Source organism: Mesoplodon bidens, assembly GCF_964165515.1.
Source record: "Mesoplodon bidens genome assembly, chromosome: 16".
NCBI lineage: Eukaryota > Metazoa > Chordata > Mammalia > Artiodactyla > Ziphiidae > Mesoplodon > Mesoplodon bidens.
In genome coordinates this window covers 16,154,589-16,179,643 of record NC_138173.1, presented here as the reverse complement: position 1 = coordinate 16,179,643, position 25,055 = coordinate 16,154,589, and positions in this window count along the sequence as shown.

Genomic DNA, 25,055 nt, shown 5'->3' with positions numbered 1-25,055 from the left:
GACAAATCCACTGCCTGGAAAAAAAAAAAAAAAAAAAAAAGCCCACCTCTAAACCTAAAACCTCTTTTTTTTCTGGTCGGAGGCCAGATGGGCTTCTTGGACATCATGAAACACTACAGCTGGAAGCTGAATAGTTCATCTATACCCCAGCCCCCCACATGTAGATACTGGAGATGAGAAAGGCTCTTGTTTGCTGTCTGAAGCAGGTGTGGTTGGACTAAATGGGGAGAAGATGTCCAGCTGGAAAAACCCATCAACCAGCTGCCCAGGGCAGTCTGCTTAGATAAATACCACCTGTTACTAAACAGCCAGAGAAAAATTAGTCCTATCCCAGGAACCTGCTGCTTCTCTGCCTATTATGCTGAAGCTTTTGTGTCTTTCGACATCCCAAATCCCATGGGTGTCTCAGAGCAATGGTCATATTTGCTGTGCTTAATTTGATTCTGGACAATGACAGAGGCTTTTGGAGCATTAGGTTAAGGTGTTTTCTGGGGGCTGAGAGCACATTCATGAGAGAATAATAAATAACACCTATAAGAAGAGGGCAATGACTCCAAAGGCACTTTTTAACTCAACAATCTCAGTGCCCTATGGAGTCTGGCCTCCTTGAAGGATGAGTCATGGCCGCATCATCTGCACCCTGTGCCCTCTTTCTCTCTGCTTCTCAGCTGAACCAGTGCTCTCTTGAGCACTGAGTTTGACTAAATACACACACACACACACACACACACACACTCCTTTGCTCATGCTATCCCCATACCTGTAATGTCTTCTGAACTTCCCAAATCCCACTCTTCAAGACCCAAATGAAATCCTGCTGCTTCTCCTGGCATCTTCCCCCCAGATTTTAGCCCAAAATAATTTTCTCTGAACTGCTATTGCACTGAAAGTCCACAACGTACATTTAGTCACTTTAAACGGTTGCTTTCTACTCTTATCCACAGTAAAGCTCATCTCCCCGATGAGGGGAGGGAAAAACGCATCCCTCTGAGGCCTAACCCATCATCCAACTCAAAGTTAGGCATATAGCAACTCAAGAAATGTATTCTAAACTGAAATAACACTGACCTCAATAGTTATCTGGGGGATGACAGAAAGACAAAATGCTAGACCTAAACTAGAGATCCTACTGGAAAAGGTTTCTAAAGATTTTTGCCTCAAGTCAATGTGCTGGGAGCCCTGGACATGTAGCCAGAAGGCTTGGGACTGAATCTGGGTTTTCCTAGTTATTAACCTTATGATTAATTATTTTAACAATATCAATTTCCACATCTGTAAAATGGTACTCACAATGCATAAGTCAGAGGACTATATTGGGAAGCTCCAATGAGGCAATTTTTACTATAGTGCTCATATTCATTACCAAAAACATGCATTCATGGTTCTTTAGAAAATTGTGCAATTCCTTCAACATCAAACAAATTAGAACAAACTAACTTATTATTCTAGACTGACCTTTTTTTAGGCTTCAGAAACTTGGCTGACTCAGAATCATCTGGAGACCTTGTTAAACTATAGATTGCTGGGTCCCAGTTTTGGAGATTCTGATTCAGGAGGTCTGAGTATGCCCAAGTGAATCTTACAATTAGCCACGTTTAGGATGAGATCATTTCATTAGCACTGGATGAAATCATTTTTGTCCATATTTGTTTTGCCCAGTATCTGACTAGTGAAAAGTAATTAGAATTATGGCTTTTAGAAATATATCTTAAACTGTAAGAACCACATTGATAATGACATTTAATGTTATTCAACTTAAAAATAGGTTTCATCTCCTAAATCTTTCTTATAATCAAACTCTATATAGTCACATACACACATTTGCAGGGGGTTAATGTTGGGGGTGTGTGTGTTGTGTGTGTGTGTGTGTGTGTGTGTGAATTTCCTGGAGGTATGTACCGTAATTACCCAGTATTCCGGAACCTCTCATGTATCAATTTATCTCTGTAATCTGATCATTTGCTGCAGTCAGGGTATGTCCCATTTCTATTCCTCCACAAAGTTCACTCTTGTTTGTAAAATAATTACTCCAACTAAGAATTAAGATGGTACATTTCAAAAAGGAAAAACAAGTGACATACCAAGAAAAACGACAAAATTGTAAGCATGTGAAACTTACTTTTTAAGGAATCAATTGGAGGCACTTTTCTACCCTAAAATCCACCCAGTTCAAGCAGCCTTGAGCTGAGAATACAGGCACTCCTAAGAAAGTCCTCAATCCAGGGCATTTTTTCCCTCATCTGGGCAGGGGTCAAAGCAATCAACAGTAGTTTAGACTAAACAGGAAGAAAACCAGCTCAATTAATGTGGCAGACGCATGAATGGTCATCCCATTTAGAAACAACAAAAGTTTGAAAAGAATTAAGTTGTGATAGTTGGCTAGTACATGCAAATAAATAACTGCATCTTCCATCCCTTTTAAATGTATCTAGTAAACCCACAAGATTTCCAGTCGTTGTACTGCACGTAAGTTTCCCACAGAGACTTCATGAAAATCAACTCAATCTCTTTTTAAAAATTATCCCAGACATAGCTTCTGGTACAGAGGAAACCAAGCATCCCTTTGCCTGGGCCCCCCAGTGTAAGGAAAGCCACTAACTCTTTCACAGGAGCAGATTGTTCCAACTTAATTGAATGAAGTAAACTTGGGGAAATACCTGACATTGCCAACTTGACCTCTCCTAAGCCTTTTGAACTTCAATCACTGTCCTCCAACACAAAGCCTTCTATTAGGCTTTCAGCTATTTCCCCTGATTACACAGGTAGCTTATCTTAAGGATTCCATGGTTTCAGTTATCATTTCTGACCTGATTGTGAGACAAGTATTATTTCCGTGCTGGGTCTTATGACTAAGCCTGCAGAGGTATTTGCCGGTTTGATTGAGTAAAGAGCATCTCATTTCAGTTTCTTATCCACCAAGATCCAATAACTTATTTTAAAGAAAAAAATTTGTTTTAATTTATGAGAACACAAGTGAAAAAGCTCAAATGAATAACACTAGTCAGAAACTGTCCAAAATCATAATCTTTGGTGTTTCACGTAGATTTCAAAATTAAAAATATAATATATAATACAAGGCAATAAAGATGAAGACTGTTCCCAGTAAACAAAGTACAAGTGGTAAAAACAAAACAAAACAGCTTGAATTTCTCAAACAAGCAGAATTACTTATTCTCTTGTATCTAGTCCCCTTTATAGAAGAAGCAAAAACTGAGGTTAAAGTTTACAATATTTTGAATTAATTACCCATCCTGGCAAATAAAAGGTGCACAGAATGTGAGATTAAAGATGTGAATGGCAGTTATTTTAAGGGCTGTTTAGTCCTATCTAAGCATCTATTTTTCTTATTCTTAACTCTACAGCACATGTACCTTTTAGAAACATACCAGAAAAAAATTTAAATATATGAAAACATTTAGAATCATCCAGTTCTCTATCACAAAGTAAAACAGAATATAATTTGCCCTCAGCAGACTGTCAGTGACTAAAAAGATCGCTCATAGCCAGTGCCAGCAAACGTGGGGAAAATATACAAATGCAAAAACGTGGGGAAAATATACAAATTTTGTGGAAAGTAATTTGGTTGTCAATATCTATTGAAATTTGAAATGTGCATACCTTGCAAGGTTATTCATTGAAAAAAATGTTTACAATAGCAAAAACAGGGAGAAATTAAATTGGGGAAAAAATCAAAATTAAAATTAAAAAATAGGGGAAATGGTTCAATAGTAACAATTTACAGCCATTAAAGAGCTAAAAACTCCTGCATGAAATGACTTAGAAAATGTCCATACTATATATATATATATATATATATTTTTTTTTTTTTTTTTTTTTTTTTTTTGCGGTACGCGGGCCTCTCACTGTTGTGGCCTCTCCCGTTATGGAGCACAGGCTCCGGAAGCGCAGGCTCAGCGGCCATGGCTCACGGGCCCAGCCGCTCCGCGGCATGTGGGATCTTCCCAGACCAGGGCACGAACCCATGTCCCCTGAATCGGCAGGCGGACTCTCAACCACTGTGCCACCAGGGAAGCCCCATACTATATTTTTATTAAATAAAACTGATTCTAGTTAAATACATTTAATAATATTCTAATTTAGGGCATCAAATATATATACGGATATAAAGTAGAAACCTAGGAAAGAGGAATGATATACATCAAATAGCTAGCCAATAGTTTTTAACCCTGGACAGAGAAAATGTATGGTGGAAGAAGTCTCTAGCTTCTTATTTTATAAAATCCAAACATAAATGGAGGGATGGCAGGTGAATTCTATTTATTTTTATTTTTCAATATATTTTGAAATATTTTAAAATTAGAAAAACATTTAGAAACTAGAAATCTATATTTAAATAAATATTTTAAAAAGAATAAGATATATAGTTTCAAATAATATAGTTTAAAATAAATATTTTAAATATTTATTCTCATCATCTGCAGAATAAAACATCTATGAAATAATTGACCTCTTAATTTAAGGAGAACTACATTTGTTAAAATGAGTTACATTGACTTAGACTCTTTTTCTTTTGCCATTTGTTATAATTGGTTTCCAGTCAGTCTAAATATAATAAACATGGCTATTTTATTTCTTTTTGTATTTTTGAAATGCAAATTTGTTGAAGGAATACACACATTGCTTGTGTTATAAGCTTACATGGTAATTGCAAGAGTTGCCTCAAGAAACTTTATTACGTTGTTTGGTCCATTGAATGGAAATTATTTTCTTTTAAGTGGAACTGTGAAGGACTAAAGGATGGAGTATTACAGTTTTCCCAATGCGTTTTGACTATGAGTTATTTTTTTTTTTTTTGCTTTACAAAAATAAAACATCATACTTATTGATCCATATACTACCGAAATAAAATAGATTATCACACAATAGGTTTTGGTTCATATTTTTCAAAACTATGTATCTTATTCTCGAAGTACCCAAAGTTCTTATCAAACCAAAAATGTGAACATTATTCAACCAAACAAGTCCCCATAGCCTCATAAGTGTCATAGAGCGATGTTAGCATTGGCAAGAAAAGTGCATGAAATCTTATTTCTTCTGCCACAAGTGCCTGGAATTTCCTGGCATTCCATTTCATCAGAATATCAGTTTATCAGTATAGCCCAGCAATACCCAAGCAGGTGGGGGTCTTAGGAGTTAATATTTATTGTAACATCCACACAATTCAGGCAATATATAAATCTCATGTACTTTTTACATAACACATAACAGAAATATTTGCAAATTAATATATTTTATCAAATTTTCCATCTCCTTTATCCCCTTCACTTTTTGACCAATACTACTTATGCAGCCTTGAGAAATTTAACTTTTCTGAGCCTTGGTTTCTCAGCTGCAAAATGAAAGTAATATTATCTGCCATGAAGGTTTACCATGAAAATTAGGTGAGCCTTGCTTAGAACAGTATGGAGCTCATACTAAGTGCTTCAAGAGTAGTAGTGTTGTTATAATTAACAGATATTCATGGTAGAAATACAAATTAAGAACTGTACTCTACTGTGCTGTGGATGCAGGACAGTAAATCCCAATCTCTAAAGAGTAAAAAAATCAAGTCTGAACTTTCAAAACGAAGATTTCTGGGTCCCACCCGCCAAAGATTCTGATTCCTTTCAGTCTGGGATTAGACATAGGAATCTTTATTTTTCACAAGTCCCCCAAGTGATTTGGAAGAGAAGTCGTGATACAGGAGGAAGATTAGAGGACTTCCAAGGAAGAAGCAGAAACAGGATCCATGCCGCTGCTCCCAGAATGTCTTCTTCCTTGACTACCATTAACTGTTCTCCTGACTCTGAGGCCAAGAAATCTTCTCCTAAATCTAACTTATATTTATGTTATGTCAGGAAAGAAAGAATCAGAATAGTTCTCCAACTTCATCTCCAACCAACTCTGACCACACTTGCCTCCAACTCTGATAACAGTATTCTGCCCTAAATGCCCTTAGTGTTGCTCCATTATGTCTTGTTCCCTTTGGATTTCCATTAGTGTTGGTTCCTTTGGACACTAGTGGTGTAGGATCAAGAAATTGGGATGATGACTGTGGACCCACACATTTAACTCCTACATATTGATCCCCCAATCTAAAAGCACTCATAACTTCATCAGAACTTGGGATTCACATCAGCCCCGATGTCCCCCATGTCAGATGATGGGGGAATCTCTCACTTGCCCACTATCCCCATACAGCATACCTACTCAGGGCTACCTCTCCTGCTGAACAAGGGACCTAATGAATATCTTGCTCCCAGGCAGAAGGAGGACCCAGGTTTTTTTTTGGGGGGGGGGGTTGTTCTTTTTTTTTTGCGGTACGCGGGCCTCTCACTGTTGTGGCCTCTCCCATTGTGGAGCACAGGCTCCGGACGCGCAGGCCCAGCGGCCATGGCTCACGGGCCCAGCCGCTCTGCGGCATGTGGGATCTTCCTGGACCGGGGCATGAACCCACGTCCCCTACATCGGCAGGGGGACCCTCAACCACTGCGCCCCCAGGGAAGCCCCAGGACCCAGGTTTTATGGGCCCTGAAACATATTCCATTTAGAGGGTGCTCTTAAAGAATACAAAAAAAACTCACTTTTCACCAAGAAAAAATATGATCATGTGAATTCAAGGTTAGGGCTCCTCTCAGAGCCTTAGAAGTTGTTATAAACTGTATTGTGTACCCCCTCTATTTATATGTTGAAGCCCTAACCCCCAGTGTGACTGTATTTGGAGATAGGGCTTCTATGGGGGCAATTAAGGTCAAATGAGGTCATAAGGGTGAGACCCTGATCTAATACTACTGGTGTCCTTATGAGAAGAGACAGACAGACCAGGGATACACATGCACAGACAAAAGGCCATGAAAGGACACAGAGAGAAGGTGGCCATCCACAAGCCGAGGAGACAGGCCTCCAGAGACACTAACCAGGGTGGCACCTTGATCTTGGATTGCCAGCCTCCCGAACTATGAGAAAATAAATTTCTGTTGTTTAAGCCACGAGCCTGTGGAATTTTGTTACAGCAGCCCAAATAGAAGACTGCAGAAGTGGTCCATGTGACTGAGGACCCTAAAGCTGCTGTATCACTAGCTTCTTCCTACATCCTCCTCTCCTACCAGGCAAGCTGAATTTCCCATCCCATTACAGCAACACCAACTTTGACCCTAGAACAGTGGTTCTCCAGGTTTGCTAAACATACCCATGCTTAAAAGTCCAGCTCAGATATACTCTATGAATTCTCCTCTAATTGCCCTAAGTGAAATATATTTTTCCCTACTCCATATCCTATCCCACAGACATCTGCACCCCTATTGCTGGTTTATTTAATTCTGTCTTATATTGTCATCAGTCATTATTTACATTATACTATCATATTTATGTTATCATTCATAGCTATTAATATTTGCATTAATTCACAATGACAATATTCATATTTTAATTAGTCATTTAAATTCCTTGTGGGAAGAGACCATGCCTACTTCCAATAATTTGCACATAGGAAGCCATGAACAATTGTTTATTGAATTGACTGTTATTTGTAAAAAGCCTTAAGGTCTTTAGCAAATAGAACTAAGACAGTTACTTATCTATGTAGCTGCCTTTAGAGCATATACATAAAATCAAACAATTTTATATGAAAAAGGTCTTAAAGACTATTTATTACCAGTTTTTGGGTTTTTTTACCTATTTACCAAGCATCACCTAGTGAGTTAATAACAGATGAAATAACAGACTAAAACCGATGCCCCTCGTGAATCCTAGGCCTCATCCTCATTCCACCAAGCAAGCTGGCCAGTCATCCAGACTTGATCAAAAATTGTAGATGGGGCTTCCCTGGTGGCGCAGTGGTTGAGAGTCTGCCTGCCGATGCAGGGGACACCGGTTCGTGTCCCGGTCCGGGAAGATCCCACATGCCATGGAGCGGCTGGGCCCATGAGCCATGGCTGCCGAGCCTGCGCATCCGGAGCCTGTGCTCCGCCACGGGAGAGGCCACTGAGAGGCCCGCGTATCGCAAAAAAAAAAAAAATTGTAGATGGACACATCCAGCTATTTTAGAATCATTTAAAGAACACAGTGCCAGGGGCTTCCCTGGTGGCACAGTGGTTGAGAGTTCGCCTGGCGATGCAGGGGACACGGGTTTGTGCCCCGGTCTGGGAAGATCCCACATGCCGCAGAGCGGCTGGGCCCGTGAGCCATGGCTGCTGAGCCTGCGCGTCTGGAGCCTGTGCTTCGCAACGGGAGAGGCCACAACAATGAGAGGCCCACATACCGCAAAAAAAAAAAAAAAAAAAAGAACACAGTGCCAGGACAGAGCAACGTCCTGATCATGATTTGGCTTCCACTGGAGATCTTCCCATAGGGACTGAATGCACAGATCTCATCAACACAAGCATTGACGTTTAGATTATCATTGTATTTCTCATTGGAGTTAAATAAATTGGCATTCTAATTGTTTTAACTTAACCTTGAAGCAGATTGCAAACTTCTTGAACTAGTTCAATGACTGTGGATATTTATTTAAACTTGAGAAAAAGAATTTCTCTCAATCCTAATTCAAATATAGCAAAGTCCACTATGCCGAGTAATTAGCATATACCCAGCTGAACTTGGAACTAACCAGCTCAGGTCAAAGTGAATACCTGACTTAGCCTCTGTGTTTAACCCTTCACTTCTTCACCGGAAAGGTTAAAAAGGCTCTGATGATGATGCTCTCAAAATATGAACTACAACATTCTGAACAACATACCCTGTCTGTCAGTTCCACCCAGGCGGGTCTCTGAGTCTAAGCAGTGATGACAGCCATTAGATAGACACTGCTAAAAATGAAGTGCTGACGAGAGAGGATTTATATCCCATTACCAATCCCCTGAGCCACGCCATGAACCTTCAACTAGACATTTTATCATGTTGGTTGCCGCTCTCTACATTTTCTCTAATTTGTCTCTTTTTCAACATGTGGTATCCCAAACTAAAAGCAGTTGAAATATGTTCAGGCAAGACTAGTGCCAAGTCACTGGAAATAATTTTTTTTTCTGGTTCAGAACATAATGCTTCCATTAACACAGACCTATATCACTTCGAAGGGATTTGAGGGATCTCTCTCTTTTAACAAATCATGGTTTTTATGTTGACCTTAATAGCTCTCAAAATATGTGAAGGCATGGAGCAGCAACTTATGGCCCAAACAACAAAGTGGTAGATAACTTTGAGAGAGACGAATTAAGGCGTCCTTTGGTAGCCATGATGTCCTCCCCTTAGACTCCTCCCTCCCAAGCCTCTCCGGTGGCTCTCCATCCTCCTTCCCCACAATTCAGCCAGCCCGTCTCATCTATATGTTACCTAATCTTAACTAGAGTGTGAAGAGTTAAAGCCTTAGTAGACATAGGCTTACACTCTCCTACTCCACACAACCTACATTCCCCACCCACCAACTCCTAGGTTTCTACATTTTTAATGTGATTCTTGAGAACAGAAAAGAATTTAAAAGGTTTCTACATTTTTAATGTGATTCTACATTTTTAATTTCTACATTTTAATGTGATTCTTGAGAACAGAAAATAATTTAAAACCAAAGCAATGAAGCTACTCTATGTACTGTGACGTCATATTTTACTTGGGAGTTGGGTTCTAAAATTAGTGTGAGCTACAGAAATCAAGCCTGGTCAAAATTGTCATTGGGAATCTTAAGAAGGTGGCTGTGATAGGCAGGATTCGGAAGATGGCCTCCTGAGAGCCCCATTCCTGGTTATTCAGTCCAACCTGAATCTACCATTGCATCTGCAAAATCCCTAGTCAGTTAGCCTTTAAATACACAGATTATATGGGTGGGCCTGACCCAATCAAGTGAACCCTTTGAAAGCAGAGTGTTTACTCAGGCTGGAAGCAGAAGGGGAGGTCAGAGAGACTGAAAGCACCACAAGGATTTGCTAATCCATTGCTGGCTTGCAGATGGAAGGGACATGTGGGAGGACCAGAGATTGGCCACTATCTGCTGAAAGTGACCCCTGGCCAACAGCCAGCAAGGAAATAAGGACCTTAGTCTCACAACCACAAGAAATTGAATTCTGTCAATAATGTGAATTGAGCCTGGAAGCAGATTCTTCCCAAGCCTGCAGACAAGAACACAGCCCAGCCAACACCTTGATTTCAGTCTTTTGAGACTCTAAGCAGAGAACTCAGCCAAGGTAGCCCAGACTTCTGGCCTAAAGGACTGTGAGCTAATAAATGGGTGTGTGTGTAAACTGCTGAGTTTGTGGTAATCTGCCAGACAGAAATAGAAAACTAATATTGTTCAATATAGTAGCATGAGGTTGTGCTGTTTAAATTAATTTTTATTAATTTAAATTCCTCCATCACACTAGCCACACATCAAGTATGCCATAGTCACATGTAGCCACTTGCTACCATGTTGGACGCTATAGACTACAGAAATTTTCCATCATCACAAAATGTTCTATTGGACAGAATGCTCTGGAATGCTCAGAGACTGCTCTCAAAAGAATCAGTTTTCCTGCAGCTTCGGCCCAGGTGACTATTTCTTTGGCTGAGCAGCAAATATTAAATTGGATTACACTTAAGGACCATGTGGTAAGTAAAATTTATATCTTTAATACAGTAATCACACTCAGCCCTGTGAGATGCCCACACCATGGAAAAACAAAAGGGAAATAAGACTGACCAAGGGAAACAGATTTCTCCCTTCCATTTCCTGCTCATACTCAGATGCATAAACAATTTGTGGAATGGTGGGCAGAATCTATGATGTTATTTCCACCCTATCACTCTGAACTCCTAGAGTTGGACTTGTTTCACTTAAATGTGAATATGATGTGATTCCCCTGTACCCTCCATACTTCTTCTTTGTAGAAGGCTAGCAGTCATACGTGTGGGCCATCTGGGAGAAGAGAACAAGCTGGAACTAACTTTGGAGTCTGACAGTTTGGCAGAAAGGATACTCTGGTCTTTCAATACTAAGTGCAGGGAAGTTTGACCCTGACTAATAGTGTAGGGATAATGTAAAGGAACAAACCAAGGAAGAGCAACCAGGTTTGAAGGTGACAGTGATTCTAGGTATCAATTAAAGTGTAGGTGGTAGGCCACAAAATTGCTTTCCTGAAAGGCAATAAATTTTGACCAGTTGTATCAGGAATTTTTGTCATTTGCACATATTTCATGAACGTAAAAAAAAAAAGAATAACATTTTAAGCCTTTTTTTATTTTGCAACAGATATCTCCATCCCATGGGGTGTGCTTAGGAGTATCCCTTAGGCTATGGCAAGACCACAGAGTCAAATGCCAAGTGTCCTAAGAAAAACCCTGAAAATCAGATTTTGGTTTAAGTCCTAGCAGAAAAAGAAAATACAGAAATTAGATGAAAATTCAAATCTCTCGAGTCATTCCAGAAAGATGGAAGGAAGAAGTAGATACCAAGGCCCTGGGAAGATGGAGAAAATTGGGAAACTAGGCACAAAAGACCCAGTCAGATGGCCCTACACTAATGCAAATCACTGATCAGGCCACAGACATGTTTTAATGGTCAGAAAGTCTACAGCTCCAGGCTCAATTGGCCTTGGAGCTCAGTGCAATCTTATTGAGATCAGTGAGAGATAGAAGACCAGTTCCAGGCCATTCTCCTTAAAAAGAAGTGGAGAGGGTTTCCTATGTGCCACAGAGTCAGTGGCTACTGGCCCATGACCTAAGCCAGGAGGGATAGACTTCATCACAGGCAGCCAGTATAGGAAGAAGCTGACACAGGGATGATAAGTATGTGGGTGGTGACAGGAAAGGAGACACCACCCCAAGGCCCTCCAATCCTGGTTTCATTGCCCAGCACCAAAGAGGTTCTTCGCCCAGCAAGAGTTGGTCAACAATGCCCTCCTCTCTCCTCTGTGACTCTCCTTTCTACTTTGTAGCCCTCCCAGCTGCTTTCTACTTCTCACCCCTGGACACTTATCTTGTATCCCATCTTGTGTTCAGCTTACTGTCAAATAATTCCAACTCAGGACCTTATAACTCTTTCAGACCAAGTCCCTTGTATGTGTATGAGGTATTCATATACATATACATGAATGAAAGTGAAATTCTGAAAGTACATATAACTTTCCTAAATCCACACCCTTAATGGCAAGATGAGTTGTCAAACCCAGGCATCCCAGGTCTCCTGACACATGTCTGGTGGTCTGGCCCTGCTGCCTTCCAGCAGCTGTTCTAACTTTTTCCAAGCATTTTCACAGGTGCTATTCCCCTTCATCCTCACAAGATGGTGAGGCAGTCATCCATCATCATACCAAAGAGAAGAAAATTGAGCTTCAAATAGTAAGTTGCTTGTGCATATTTTGTCTCCATAATTATTAAAAATTAAGAATGGTTGAAATAAACAGTTAACCTCCATGGCACACTTGGGCTTTTCCTTAAAGTGAATTAAATGAAATACATAAATAAATATATCAAACTGTGTTCTGGGGAAAACTCTCATCCTTTGATGTCTCAGTAGATGTTTCATGAAAGAAGTGACAAAAGATCAGTTTGGGGAAATTTGGGTTAAAAAAGGGGGAAATGTTTTTAAAATTCTCAGACACTTTAATCTCTGAGTAAATGAATTTGCAAAACGTTTGGTTATAAGGTATGTGGAATATTTTTCCAGTGAAACAACTATTACCATCTTGAAGACATTCGTGTTCCACAGAACATAGTTTGGGAAACACTGTCATAAAGTTCAGAAACATCAACATATAATGTATATTTACAATGTATAAGAAAGTGCTCGTAAATCAGCCTGCAGTTAGGGCCTGCAATATCTTCTCACTCATTTCAGAAATTCCTACCATTTTTTCACTTAGTTTACTGCCTTTCTGTTCTAAAAATTCATTCCTTCCCTCATTCCTGTGCTCCATCCCAGTTTCTTCCTAGTAGCAAGTGTTTCTTTATTATTACAACAGCGTCTTCTGCATTTCTTTGGCACACTGCTTTTCCCTTTCTCCTCTGTTAGCTTACCACCTCTTCCCCTAGCTGGCCCTGTTCATCCCCTTTTCTCAAATAACACTAAGTATGCATTAGGTGCTCATGGTTTAACCACTACATGCATAAGCCAGGCTTGTATTCTATTCTCAACTATATCTCTTTTTTAATGTTTAAATATTACCATATCAAGCATAAGGATTAATTTCATAAAGACATTACGCTTGTAAACATTAACAGTGACAAAACCAAGAGCTTCCACTGCTATTTCCTGAACTGTGGTTCAATGCTATCATCTTGCAATAGAGTAGTCTGATTGCTATGTGTATGGACATTGAAAAACTTATGCCACCTACCTTGATCACTGCCTTGCCTACCACATCCTTTCCTTCATATACCCACCCAACCATTCTTTACTCTACATACTGATGGAGGGTTTCTATATGCTACTAAGGGCCCATTTCCAAAGGTATTGAAAATACCAAGAATAACAAGACACCATTCATATTCTTGAAGAGCATATAGTCTAGTCATAGGAGACACGCACATAAACTGATGACTATTCATGTTCTCAAGGGTGGTATAAAAAGTACGGAAAGAATCCTGCTAGAGGACCCAAGAACCTTATGAAGGTGAGTAATCTTCACAGAAAAATGCAACTGAAAGTACAAGAGACACAGATGGTTTTTGAATGTGACAATGTGATACAGGTTATAGGTCCAGCAAGCAGAGAGCATTATTATAATGAGTAGCCCTGACAGCTGATGTGGATAGAAAACCTAAGGTTAAAATTTCAGACTCCTGGCTTGAGGAGCCCATACTTAAGCCCAGTTTCTTTAATCCTGCAATAGTGACTGACTCACTTTAGAGCCAGCAATGAAAGAAGTAGTCTTATATATTGGGACAACGTCTTATTTGCTACTATTATGGAGATATTTCATTCTCTTGTCCCTCTTTTTGTCCCGGGTTTTCAAGTGGACTTTTGTGAATTCAGCGAGTCCCCTCAGAAGACATCCTTGAGGTGGTCTTAGTGCAGGGGAACTTTTCTACAGTCTGTAAAACAGACCACTGCATAGATGTGTACAAAGGAGTCTGCCAAGTGGAGAAAGAAAAGAAGCAGAATTCAAGCAGAGGCACAGCATGAGCAGAGGCACAGGAAGGTGATGGTTTCAGCATGTCTGGGAAAGATTGCATTCATTCAGGAAGCCCCAGTGCTATGGAGGGAGATGAGGCCACGTGACGGGTAAGAGCCAGAACATGAAGGAGCTTGTAAAGGAGGTCCGAAGTTTACCTTTTCCCCTATGGATAATAGGGGAGCCAGAAGAGGATTAAAGCAAGAGGCTCACATGGTCCAATTTTCATTTTAAGAAGTAAATCTGGTGATATTTTAGAAGATAGACTGAGCTCAAAACAGCCAGGTAGCTGGAAACACAATAAGGAGCTATTACAATGGTCTTGGGAGGATGGGATTGAAGAGAGAAGAAAGTCTGAATGAAGGTAATGAGGAATGAAGACAAGAAAAGAGGCCAGTTCGTAGAACTACTGCTGAGGAAGAATTCGTGGCCTACTGGAGCCATCTTCTACCAGCTTGCAAGGGTCAATCATTATATATTCAGAAATTTTGTTAGCTGGTTGTTAAACCATTGGTAGCTTGGAATCAGCAATGGAAATCGGCCACAGAAATTAGCAAGCACTATAAATCAGGGCGTTTTGTTTTTCAAGAGCCAGTGTACCAGGGTCCTAGATGGAATTGACAAGATTTGGTGACCGGATACAAAGAGCAAGCAGGAGATATCAGATATTGTGGGGACTGAAACTTTTATAATTTAGGGGACCCTCCTTAAGAAAAATAATATAGACTATGAATTCAAAATTAGGCATACATAATGGAGAGTAGGAGTATTCCTGGAAGCCAGCAATAACTTAAATATACGCGGAAGTGACTGCAAAACCGCAAAAAAATATTCCACTAAACCCAAAATGAATGTGTCCCTAACTCAGCTTCCCCCAGCCAGACATTAAAGTGCCCACAACCACACCAACACCACACCACATGATGGGAAGGATGTCAGAGGAGAAGTCAACGTGGAAAGAAACAGCAGTCCTAACCCACTGTGGTTAAAACGTCTTACTTTTGCACATTTTACAAAAACATACAACCATGTGAACCCCTTGCAAGGGCAGCTCTCAGAACCTGGGAAAGGGCCCGTGCAACTGCAAGAATTTGAAGCTTGAGCTTGGTCAGCTTCACAGTGAATTTGCCCATGAGCGTGAGAGCGGTATCCCGGGCAACACAAAGGTTCAGGAGACCGAGCATAGCTCCCCTACTCCTGTCTGGTTCCGCAACAGACTTAAGGTGGCTAGCTGAAGGGTGACACTAGTATCTGAAGACAGCAGAGCATCCTTATGAGATGTCAGATCTCAGAGCTCTCCCTGATTCGTGGAGGATGCAAGCACTATTCATGTATCACTGTTAACTGTTATCAAGAACCAACCTTAACTGATAACGTTGTCAGCCCCGACATCCCAGAGCCGTTTCCAAAAGCACACCGGCTTCTTCCCTCGTGGGCCCTTGTAGAGAGCTGCCTAGTCTTCAGCAGTGACACTGCTGGAGGATGTCACAGTGAGAAAAGGTGAAATGTGTCTAGCACAAGCCAGAATAATCCATTCCAGACACATGTGTAATGCCGGGGAAACAGGTGCAAACAATTGAACCAGCTGTCAGCAAGCTACAGGGATCGCTTTTGATATCTTAATCGTGAGCTGATCCGTGAGCCACACTGGCAGCATCACTGTCATAGCTGACTGCACATCTGTAAACCTTTTTGGGTCTCTTCTGATGTCCGTGTGAGTCTGTGAAAAGCCTGACATCACGAGAGACTTAAATTGAGCATGATTGCTGCTGTTTCCGTTTTCCTGCCGCGGAACCAGAGAGTTGACAAATGCCAATAATTGCTAATTTTCACTACTGTTTGTCATGTGCCACAGAAGGCGAGGGCAGAGAGAGATCCCGCTGTCCAGTAGAGCATCCTGCCATTGTTGGTTTGAGGAACTGCTTAGCCTCCCTCTGTTGGAGAAGCTATTCTCCCAGTAGCCAATTTAGGGAGTTTTTAAATGTATTTATCTCAGCCTCTTCTTATTATTAACAATGATAATAGCCCGTAATCAGTTGGGAAAAATTTTGAACAGATGAATGTTTACACAGATAAAAATGTATTCATTCTCCTTTCTATTTAAGAAAAATATCACCACTATAATTAGTTCAATAGGTAATTATTCCCAGTAAGGGCATTGGAAATCAGTGACATTATCTGTAGAGACCCATTATCTAAGAGATTTGTCAAAAGATTTATATAAAAATCTTTTCATATATGCTATCATTAATTGAACACTTTGGAAAAGAAGCTACTTTGTTTTATTGGATTCTTTGAATTCTGTTTAGTATTTGAAATCATATTTATCATGTTGATATTTTTAGAATTTTAATTTGGAGGATGCAACATTTTAATGGAAACTCAGATAGATCGGAGTGAAAATTCAGGCTGTTCCTCCTCAATTTGTGACCTTGGGCAAGCAGCAGTTTCTGCACCTATAAAACTGTTGTGAAGACAATGAGAACATATTTAAAGGCCTTGGCCACTGCCTCATGTACAGTAGAGGGTCAATAAATGGTAGCTAAGGAAAGAATGTAGAAAATGCTGATTTCACTTACTCTAGTGAGTTCAAATATTTTTTTTTTGCTTCCTTCATTTCAAAATAATGGAAACAATTAGTCAAAAATGTAGACTGTTTCCTAGAAAAACATCACAATCACGTCCTAACAATCTGAGATAGGTAAATACAAACTTTTCCCTTTAGTATCCACATTTTATGCATTCTTTTTTCTGAACTGTTTTCATTTGAAAACTCGTTAACTCACTTAATTCTACATCATTATTTTTGCTGTTTTATCAAAAAAGATGTCATATTTCATATCTACTCTTCAAGAAAAATCTCTAGCTCAAGTTTAACAATCTTCATTTTTGTGCCAATGCCCCCCAAAAAGTTCTAATAAGTAAAGTGTTGTTTAATTTTCAGATTATTTTCCATGATTGAACAAAAAATCTTAATAAAAGTTAATAGAGGAACTTAATTTATGGTAAGTATACTATTAAGATGACATTTATCTTTTCACTCTTCCGTAAGTCTCATACTTCACACAATGTTCAGACAAAAATTTTGTTTATCACTAATGTAATAGGTATTCAACTTTCACAATAAGATTCCACTCTTAGGTACTCTGATGAATATAATTTTATTTGTAAAAAAGAAAAACCCATGTATTCCTAAAAATAGGTGGAATGGAATAATTATTATTAAGATATTGTATTTTTCTGAAATTTACCAAGGTATAGACAATCTTTATATTCATTTTCTTTAAAACTCCTACAGCGGGCTTCCCTGGTGGCACAGTGGTTAAGAATCCTCTTGCCAATGCAGGGGACACAGGTTCTGAGCCCTGGTCCGGGAAGATCCCTCATGCCGCAGAGCAACTAAGCCCATGTGCCACAACTACTGAGCCTGTGCTGTAGAGCCCGCATGCCACGACTACTGAAGCCTGTGCACCTAGAGCCTGTGTTCTGCAACAAGAGAAGTCACCACAACGAAGAGTAGCCCCTGCTCGCTGCAACTACAGAAAGCCCGTGCACAGCAACGAAGGACCAACGCAGCCATAAATAAACAAACAAACAAACAAATAAATAAATTTATTAACACACACACACACACCTACAGCAGCCATAAAGTACAGTTGTTGCTTCATAGGTCTTACACACACTGCTGCTGATACCAGCAGATTTTATAAGTAACTATATCAAGACCTTCCAGAAAGAAAATTTTGCCCATGATGTAGATAATAAGAGTTTATAAATCTCCAAGATCTCTCAAATGAATCTTAATATCTGTGCAGCAATTAACAATTCTGAAGGTCCTAGGCAAAACTATAAAGGAAGAAAAGTTTGTTTTAAATGATCTCAACGCTTCAATTATTTTAGTGCTCCCCTTCCCGATCCTGGTGCCCTCTTACTCTGTGCGAGGTGCTGTTGTGGTTACCTTGCATACTGTGAACACAATGCATACAGATATGTCCCCTACCCTCACAGAGCTGGCAGCCCAGTGAGGAAGACAGCTAGTAATCAAATAATCACAAGAATAAAGGCACACTCCGTAGTCACTGTGATATGGCAGGGGAATAAGAAGAGATTACTTCCCTGAGTAAGTGAAAGGAAAGACGAGGAGCAGTTAACTGGGCATGTGCAAGCCCTCTTCCCAGGTGCCAGAGGACTACCCTGGAATACTCTAGAGCAGCCGTCCCCAATGTTTTTGGCACCAGGGAGTTTCGTGGAAGACGATTTTTCCACAGATCAGGGGGAGGGGGGAGGGAGATGGTTTGGGGATGATTCAAGCACATTACATTTATTGTGCACTTTATTTCTATTATTATTACGTTGTAATATATAATGAAATAATTATACAACTCACGATAATGCAGAATCAGTGGGAGCCCTGAGCTTGTTTTCACTTGCGACTCACTGATAGGGTTTTGATATGAGTCTGCAAGCAGTTGATTTATTTTGGTCTCTGTGCAGTCAAACTTCTCTGCTAATGATAATCTGTATTTGCAGCCGCTCCCCAGTGCTAGCATCACTGCCTCAGCTCCACCTCAGATCATCAGGCATTAGATTCCCATAAGGAGCTTGCAACCTAGATCTTTGGCATGTGCAGTTCACAGTAGGGTTCACGCTCCTATGAGAATCTAATGCCGCCACTGATCTGACAGGAGGTGGAGCTCAGGTGGTAATGCAAGCGATGGGGAGCGGCTGTAAATACACAGGAAGCCTCGCTTGCCAGCCGCTCACCTCCTGCTGTGCAGCCCAGTTCCTAGCAGGCCATGGACTGGTACTGGTCCATGGCCCAGGGGTTGGGGACCCCTGCCCTAGAGCATATCAGTGATATTCCACTGGATACTTCACCCAAGCCTGACACTCACTATTACTTCTTCTTCCTTTTTTTTCCCACCTTCCCTTAATCAAACTGTTCACTGCTACAATGTTTTGCCCTTGGCAGGCAAAAAGAACTATTATTAACAGAGCAAATGCAAAAACACTCAGGCAAACACATGAAAGACCAATAGTAGGGAAAGAAACGATCATTTATTGAGCTTCTATGCCATGCCTGGAACTCAGTGGAATGCTTCCACAAGTTAGCTCACTTAATCTTCCCTGAAAAACTACCAATATATATATATGTATATACATATATATATGTATATATATATATATGTATATACATATATATATATAATTTTCTTTTTCATCAGATAGAGAAAATGAAGTTCAGAGGAGTTAAGTAACCTACCCAAAGTAAGATAGATTGCAACAGCAGAGCTGAAACCTAAGTGTCTGACTCTAGCCCAAGTCCTTGTTACTGTACCAACCATGCCTCCACTGTAAAGATCTCAAGAACTCTTTGGATTCCAGCTCTTAAATACCTCTAGTTATATTATAACCAAATGACCCAATCTGAGGCCAATATTGTTCCCTTTACAGGAGCTTTGTTCCCCCAGTTGCATTAACTATCTTATACTCCAGGCTGGGAACTAGATGTTATCTATTCTTTAATCTCTGGCTTGGTTCCCAGATCCAGTTCCTTTGTATCCGAGGGCTTTATTTCCTCCAGTCCTTCCAAGGATAGGAGCCCTCATTATGTCCAGCCTCACTTATGTTCTCACCCTCTCTGGATCTCCCTGACACAGTCTGTCTGCTACCTGCACCCATCTTTGCTGGTTTCCTTCTACATCGGTATTCCCCAGTCTTTGGGTACTCTCTCTTCTGTCTTTCTACTCTGATCATTCCTCATCCAACCTGCATAGCTGCTTGGTGAGGATAAACCATGACTAAATCGAAAGGAAAAAAATACCTAAAGAACCTACCTAAGGAGACACAAGAACTGTATGCAGAAAACTATAAGACACTGATGAAAGAAATTAAAGATGATACAAATAGATGGAGAGATATACCATGTCCTTGGATTGGAAGAATCAACATTGTGAAAATGACTATACTACCCAAAGCAATCTACAGATTCAATGCAATCCCTATCAAACTACCAATGGCATTTTTCACAGAACTAGAACAAAACATTTCACAATTTATATGGAAACACAAGAGACCCCAAATAGCCAAAGCAATCTTGAGAAAGAAAAATGGAGCTGGAGGAATCAGGCTCCCAGACTTCGGAGTATACTACAAAGCTACAGTAATCAAGACAGTATGGTACTGGCACAAAAACAGAAAGATAGATCAATGGAACAGGATAGAAAGCTCAGAGATAAACCCATGCACATATGGTCACCTTGTTTTTGATAAAGGAGACAAGAATATACAATGGAGAAAAGACAACTCTTCAATAAGTGGTGCTGGGAAAACTGGACAGCTACATGTAAAAGAATGAAATTAGAACACTCCCTAACACCATACACAAAAATAAACTCAAAATAGATTAAAGACCTAAATGTAAAGCCAGACACTATAAAACTCTTAGAGGAAAACATAGGCAGAACACTCCATGACATAAATCACAGCAAGACCCTTTTTGACCCACTTCCTAGAGAAATGGAAATAAAAACAAAAATAAACAAATGGGACCTAATGAAACTTGAAAGCTTTTTCACAGCAAAGGAAACCATAAACAAGACAAAAAGACAACCCTCAGAATGGGAGAAAATATTTGCAAATGAAGCAACTGACAAAGGAATAATCTCCAAAATTTACAACCAGCTCATGCAGCTCAATATCAAAAATCAAACAAACAATCCAATCCAAAAATGAGCAGAAGACTTAAATAGACATTTCTCCAAAGAAGATATACAGATTGCCAACAAACACATAAAAGAATGCTCAACATCATTAATTATTAGAGAAATGCAAATCAAAACTACCATGAGGTATCACCTCACACTGATCAGAATGGCCATCATCAAAAAATCTACCAACAATAAATGCTAGAGAGGGTGTGGAGAAAAGGGAACCCTCTTGCACTGTTGGTGGAAATGTAAATTGATACAGCCACTATGGAGAACAGTTTGGAGGTTCCTTAAAAAACTAAAAATAGAACTACCATATGACCCAGCAATCCCACTACTGGGCATATACCCTGAGAAAACTATAATTCAAAAAGAGTCATGTACCACAATGTTCATTGCAGCTCTATTTACAATAGCCAGGACATGGAAGCAACCTAAGTGTCCATGGACAGATGAATGGATAAAGATGATGTGGCACATATATACAATGGAATATTACTCAGCCATAAAAAGAAATGAAATTGAGTTATTTGTAGTGAGGTGGATGGACCTAGAGTCTGTCATACAGAGTGAAGTAAGTCAGAAGGAGTAAAACAAATACTGTATGCTAACACATACATGTGGAATCTAAAATAAAAAATGGTTCTGATAAACCTAGAGGCAGGACAGGAATAAAGATGCAGATGTAGACAATGGACTTGAGGACATGGGGAGGCGGAAGGGTAAGCTGGGACGAAGTGAGAGAGTGACATGGACATATATACACTACCAAATGTAAAATAGATAGCTAGTGGGAAGCAGCTGCATAGCACAGGGAGATAAGCTCGGTGATTTGTGACCACCTAGAGGGGTGGGATATGGAGAATGGGAGGGAGATGCAAGAGGGAGGAGGTATAGGGATATATGTATACATATAGCTGATTCACTTTGTTATAAAGCAGAAACTAACACACCATTGTAAAGCAATAAGACTCCAATAAAGATGTTAAAAAAAAAACACCTAAAGGTAAAATGTCAAGCAGTTTAGCAGATGTATAGAAGATTTTGAAGCAGGAGAACTTTCCCACTGTCTTTGAAAACTTAGCACTCAGATGACTGTGGATTCTACCCACATTTATGGCAATATCTCCATATAACACCCTGTAGTACAATTAATAACTAATATTTATGGAGTACTATGTACCTGTTCTAAGTATACTTTGTTCTAATTGTGTTGCATGGATTATCTCATATGTTCCTCATCATAACTCTTGTGGTAGATACTAATTAGTATTATCCCCATGGGGACAGGAAGGGGAGGAAAGAGGCTTGCAGAGATGTGTAACTTGCTCAGTGTCACACCATTTATCAATCTGTAAAACTGGTATTTGAATCCAAGCAATCTAGCTTAAAAACAAACAAACAAAAAAAAACCATATGCTTAACTGCTATAGTTCTAAAGATTATGAGAATCTGCATTTACAAGGTGCCAAAATTTGAAGGAAGTTGAGTAAATTCAACCATGGCATTTATTCATTCCTTGAAAAAGTATTTATAACATCAGGAACTATAATATTATAGGAACTGAACACAAAAGTAAACAAGATAGATAAGGGATCTGACCTCCTACAGCTTATATTCTACTAGAGTGAGAGAGAGCATAAGTAAATAACAAATAAGGTAATTTCAAATAGTAAAAAGTGATGTAAAAACAGAAACAGATATCAAAAACAAACTTATGGTTCTCAAAGGGAAAATGTCGGGGGAAGGGATAAATCAGAAGCTTGGGATTAACACACTACTATATATAAGATAGATAACCAACAGGGACCTACTGTATAGCACAGGGAACTCTACTAAATATTCTGTGATAACCTATATGAGAAAAGTATCTGAAAAAGAATGAATATATGTATATGTATAACTAAATCACTTTGCTGTACACCTGAAACTAACACAACATTGTAAATCAACTATACTCCAATACAATTTTTTAAAAAGTGATGTAGGAAAAATGTGAAGAAAAGAGGAAAGCTACTTTTGGTAGTATGATCAGGGAAGGTCTTTCAGAAAAGGTGTTTTTCAACTGAAAGGTGAGACTGCCCCAGCTAATGATTCGGCAAGGCATTCTAGTTAAACTGTGAGGAAAATAAGTTCATTGTTATACACCTGAAACTAACACAATATTGTTAATCAACTATACTCCAATATAAAATTAAAAGTTAAAAAAAAAAAAACTGTGAGGAAAAGGCCCTGTGAGGTAGGAACAGGTGAGGTCAAAGCACAGGCAGACATGGAGCAAAGGGGGAAATAATAGAAGGTGAAACCAGAGAAGTGAGCCCCAGACAGTTCATGCAAAGCCTTACTGGCCACATTGAGGAATTTGGACTTTATCCTAAGTGCAGTGGGAAGCCATCAAAGGATTTTTTGTAAGGGATATGATCTGACTTATATTTTTTAAAAGGTCATTCTGGTTTCTCTGTGAAAAATGGATTGGCTGAGGGTGGGAAAGAATGGAAGAATTTGACTGTAGGACTTGAAATACATTTGGAGGCTTGGATGTGAGGAATGAGAGAAAGAGTAATCCAGAATGAAGTCAAGGTTGAAAAAATGTAAGGCAGTGCATCACAGTAAACTAAGATTGTGAGATCCACCCCATTTCTCATTGATTCTAATCAACCAAATCAGTCAACAATCAATCAACACATTTTTTGGCACTTAAAACGTGATGGCTACTATGAACAATATGAGGATAAAAACTACAGAAGAAAAAATTGTTTCAGGTTGGGTTCTCTGGACACCAATACTGATAGGAGATTAGAGTGCTGGTTACTTATTAGGGATCCACAACATGAAAGGAAAGAGGGGGAAGCAGGATTGGGCAAACGAAGAAGTTGAACTGCAATTCAAGCAGGACAAATTCTTGATCAACCTGGTGGGGAGCCCTGGGGTGAGCACTGCCCATCAGAATAACCCGTACCTCTCAGTCACAGGATATGAGCTGTCTGGGAAGGGTGTGACCTCAAGCCAGGCAGCCCTCAGAAGCTGAGGCAGACCCTTTGGAAACTGATGACTAGATGCTACCTACAGATGGCATTCTCCACAGCTGAGCAACAAGTCCTTCCTTAAAAGGGAATCTAAGTGGTATATCCAGCACGAGGCTACTTTATGTCTTGTGTACTTACAGATTTTCCAAGACAGCCCCATTTATGAGCATTTAGTAACATTCCAGACCATGTGCCAGACAATATATCCCCATTATTAATTCAGAAAATATGTTTGCGGTACATATACTTGAAGAGGAGAGAGAAAGTCATTTGAGTCCCTATTTATCTCTCTGTTAAGGGTTGCCCCATAGCAGATCTATTGTACATAGCATTACTATTCTGAATGCTGAATCTGAAGTAAATTTCTATTGCAGCCTGTCACTGAAGTGGGTTAGGGCAACGTGGTCAAGAGGTCACTAATGAACCTTCATAGTTCAGCTCAGAGAATAAAGAGCTGGAAAGAGCATCACTCCCACCTTCAGAATAAGAAAAAGCTGAACAAATCGAAAATAATTCTTTATCTTGAATCTGCCAGAGAACTGAGGTCACAGAACTACTAATCCCAAATTGAGAGAGAGATTGGCACCTGCAGGGAGAAACAGGACCTTAGCATTTGCTTAGCTGGAGTAGATACAGGCAAACAGCATATAAGCCAGTGTATTAGTCAGCTTGGGCTTCCATAACAAAATACCATAGACTGAGTAGCTTAAACAGCAGAAGGTTATTTTCTTACTGTGTTGGAGACTGGAAGTCAGAGATCAGGATGCCAGTATGGTTGGATTCCAGTGAGAGCACTCTTCCTGGCATGCAGATGACTGCCTTCTTATTGTGTTGTCACATGGCAGAGAGAAAGACAAAGAGAGATAAAGCTCTCTGGTCTCTTATAAGGGCACTAAACGTAAAGGAGGACCCCACCCCCATGACCTCATCTAAACCTAATTACCTTCCAAATACTATTACATTGGGGGTTAGGGCTGCAAAGTATAAATTTTGCAGGGACACAATTCAGTCCATAGCAGCCAGTAAGAAGATTAAGCTAGGGCTTCCCTGGTGGCGCAGTGGTTGAGAGTCCACCTGCCGATGCAGGGGACACGGGTTCGTGCCCCGGTCTGGGAGGATCCCACATGCCGCGGAGCTGCTAGGCCCATGAGCCATGGCCACTGAGCCTGCGCGTCCGGAGCCTGTGCTCCACAACGGGAGAGGCCACAACAGTGAGAGGCCCGCGAACCCCCCCAAAA